The sequence below is a fragment of the Lathyrus oleraceus genome, chromosome 4, assembly GCF_024323335.1.
Source record: "Lathyrus oleraceus cultivar Zhongwan6 chromosome 4, CAAS_Psat_ZW6_1.0, whole genome shotgun sequence".
Lineage (NCBI taxonomy): Eukaryota > Viridiplantae > Streptophyta > Magnoliopsida > Fabales > Fabaceae > Lathyrus > Lathyrus oleraceus.
The window spans coordinates 170,760,297-170,764,286 of record NC_066582.1 but is presented as its reverse complement, the minus strand read 5'-3'; the positions used below and the strand labels follow the sequence as shown (position 1 = coordinate 170,764,286).

Here is a 3,990-nt window from a genome sequence, read left to right as displayed (position 1 = left end):
TCGAAAATAAAGTTTCATTCCAAGGGTTTGGGATCATCAAACCTACGCTTGTTGGTTAAGATGTCTTTGAGAAATTTGGCGTAAGATGGAATTCTGGTGATGGCTTCGGTGAAAGGAATCTCTACATGAAGCTTCTCTATTACTTTTATAAACTTTTGGTATTGGTTATTGATTTTGGTTTTCTTAAGTCTTTGCGGATATGGGATTGGTGGTTTGTAAGGGGGTGGTCGTTCAAAAGGTTACATTCCGCCGATTCTTGTCCTTTAGATCCACAAAGTTCACACTCATGTCCATAGAGCTTATCTCATGTATTCCACCTTGGGTCTCCTTTTTCTCTACTAATGCTCGTTCAGTTCCCCATTCGTAATGGTTTTGGGCTATATCCTCATTTAGGTCACAAGCTTCAGGGTAAGGTTTGTTCATCAACGCGCCACCAGCGGTAGTGTCGATGCTCAGCTTTGTGTATTAATGGAGTCCATTGTAGAAAGTATGAACGATCCACCATTGTTCTAGGCCATGGTGTGGACAGACTCTTAACAGCTCTTTATATCTCTCGCAAGCTTCAAAAAGTGATTATCCTTGGTTTTGAGTAAATCTAGTTATTTGGTTTCGAAGAACAACAGTCTTACTGGGGGGAAAGTATCTAGCAAGGAATACTCTCTTAAGGTCTTCCCAGGTAGTTATTGAATTAGCTGGAAGTGAATCTAACCATGAACATGCTCTATCCCTGAAGGAGAAAGGATATAATCTTAAACGAATCGCATCAGGTGAAGCACCGTTGGATTTAAAGGTGTCGCCCAGTTGGATAAAGACTTTTAAATGTTGATTTGGGTTCTTAGTAGCGAGACCCATGAATTCGTTCTGTTGCACTAATTGTAGTAAAGATGGTTTTAGTTCGAAATTGTTGGCAGGAATGAGGGGGTTTGCTATACTATAACTAGGTTCTCCATTAGAGGGTTGGGCAAATTCCTTAAGAGGTATCCGATCGTGATTCTCGGCCATAACTTTCTTAATTCGGATGAGTTAGAGGCGTGTATGAGTGTAACATTCGGGTTCCACTAAAGGATCTACTAAATTTCCGGTACTACGGGTTCTTCACATTTATCGGCTAATAATGCCTTAGTCTAGAAGGTGTAACAACAAAGTACAAAATTTGACGAAGTTGGTCCCCGACAACTGCGCCAAAAACTTGATCACCCTATTCGTAAGTGCACGAATCGCGTCAGAGTAATATAAAAGAATATCGATCCCATAGAGACCAAATCGTCAATCTATCGATTACTATCGTTACGATGTTTATCTAAGGTGGTATAAAAGAGATATTGATGTCACAAAATAACAGTAAGTAAAGAAAATAATAAATACAATGCAGATAAAGACAGGTTTGAATGTATTTCACGTTAGTTAAACGATGTTTCGATTATCTAAATAGAACTACTTATGGGGCAATATTTTTTACTCTTGAAAAGAATCCATTTACTCTTGAAAAGAACTAATTAAGGCCTTTTATTGTCACTTATAAAAGGTGCGCATAACGCTAAAGTAGTAAACCTATTTTTAAGAAATAAGACTCATAAACTTAGTTGAAAAGTGATTTTGATTCGGAAAGTTTTACCAAACGAGTTTCCTGATTTTAAATCTATCAACGCATCCGAAAATAGTTTCAAAAATTGTTTTTCCTTAAAGTGATAAAAATTCCTAGTTAACTAAGCCGGGGTGCTTTCGCACTCCTTGAGTAGTTAAATCTAACCAAGTTTGTTTCAGAAAACTCAAATTAAAAATCAAAGCAGCCTTTAAAGCATTTCTACAGATGCAACATGTGAAACATCTCTTTAACCGCGATCCTTACATTCTAACCTTTGAAAGATTTAGCCAGATATGGTAATACAAACAAACACAACGATATTGATCATGATGAAAAGTTGTTTTAGAATGTAAGGCGTAAAGAACAAGTGAAGCGTGTAAAATAATTAAAACGAGTAATAAAGATAATGGCGAGAAATTTAAATGAAGTAAAGAAAATGACAGGAATTAAATGAAGTAAAGCATGGCAAGAAATTAAATAAAGTAAAGCATAGAAAGATATTAAATAAAGTAAAGCATGACAAGTAAAATAAATATAAGCGATAAAATTAGAACCTGCTCCAAACAAAGGCTTTAAATCTGGTACACGGAAAATAAACCTTTGACTTTGAAGATAAAGACGACAACAAAATCAAAGTGCTCCAACTCAATTACACTACGGTGCGATAACCCCTCGATGTGACGGATTACCGCTTTTACAAATGATAATATAGTCTTAGTGTTGTAAATTAGGTTGGATGATTTGGAAATGAACTAGAATGACCTATTTATAGAGGAATTTAGAAGCTTGCAAAGACCATGATACTCTTCAACTTCTCCTTAGTGGGAACGTGCAATGCAAAGGTGGCGCCCGCCACCCCTTCATGGTGCCCTCCATGTGTGTGAATGGGAAAGTTCATGGGATTGTGGCGGTTACATCCTGGTTGAGGGATGATGTGTCATGGCTTCTTCAAAAACGCAGTATGATTCAGTGTGATCACCTCTTGTCGGAGTTAACCTTACATGATGCAAGTGGGTCTTCAAAAAGAAGACTGACATGGATGGTAAGGTACATACCTATAAGGCAAGACTGGTTGCAAAAGGATATAAACAAATTAATGGGGTTGACTATGATGAAACCATTTCACCAGTTGCAATGCTTAAATCTGTTCAGATTTTACTTGCTATCGCTGCATATCATGGTTATGAAATATGGAAGATGGATGTCAAAACTACTTTCATTAATGGGAATATTCTTGAGGATGTGTACATGACACAGCCTGAAGGATTTTACATACCAGAAGAAGTCCAAAAGATATGCAAGTTACAACGATCAATCTATGGATTGAAGCAAGCTTCCAAATGTAACATTCATTTTGATGAAATAGTAAAACAATATGGATTCATCAAGAATGAAGATGAGCGTTGTGTCTACAAGAGGGTTAGTGGGAGCATTATCGTCTTCTTGGTATTATATGTAGATGGCATATTACTCATTCGAAATGATGTCCCTACCCCGCATCAAGTAATGTCTTGGTTGGAGAAATGTTTTTCTATGAAGGACCTAGGTGAAGTAGCCTATATATTAGGAATCAGGATCTTGAGAGATAGATCATAAAAACTGCTTCGCCTAAGTCAGAGTACATACATAGACAAAGTGTTAAGACGCTTTAATATGCATGATTCCAAGAAAGGATTCATACGTATGCAACATGGCATGTGTCTATCAAAAATTCAATCCCCTTCAACTAAGGAAGAAACGGATCAAATGAATAAGATTCCATATGCATCTGCAAAAGGATCTCTCATGTATACCATATTATGTACTCGACCAGATGTCTCGTATGCTTTAAGTGCAACGAGTAGGTACCAATCTGATCCCGGTGATGCCTATTGGGTAGCTGTCAAGAATATCCTGAAGTATTTGACAAGGACTAAGGACTCATTCTTGATATATGGAGGTCAGGAAGAGCTTGCTATAATTGGATACATCGATGCTAGCTTCCAAACAGATAAGGATGACTTGTAAGACCCTAATTTTGACCCTAAGATCCCTCATGGCATCATGTTATTGCACAAGTGCATTGCCTCAAGGATCATAGCATGTTTGGCTCCTTAACCCTAGGGTTGGGACTTGTTTGAGTATTCTGAGATCACCAAGCATGCTTGTATTGTATATTATTGCATTTCTTATTTTATTACTAACCAAAAAGCACAAAAATATGTCACTAACTCTTTTTGTTTTGAAGCTCAAGTGACCATGTGCTCCACAATGCTCATAGGAGGCTCCTAAGCCCAATACAGTGGCTAGATGAAGATGAGAAAAAAGCATGACAATGGTCCACAAAGTACCTAATCATCATATATGTCTCCCAAGTACTTCAATTTGCCAATTTGATCAATATAACCCAAAGGGATTGAAGATTG

General features: G+C 37.3%; 1 non-coding gene across 1 annotated transcript; it reads left to right on the top strand.

Moving 5' to 3' along the window:
* The first annotated feature begins 511 nt into the window (after positions 1-511).
* On the top strand, positions 512-618 carry LOC127077485 (small nucleolar RNA R71). The gene has a single exon (XR_007787289.1). It is a non-coding gene; the product is annotated as a small nucleolar RNA R71 (small nucleolar RNA).
* Positions 619-3,990: the final 3,372 nt, after the last annotated feature.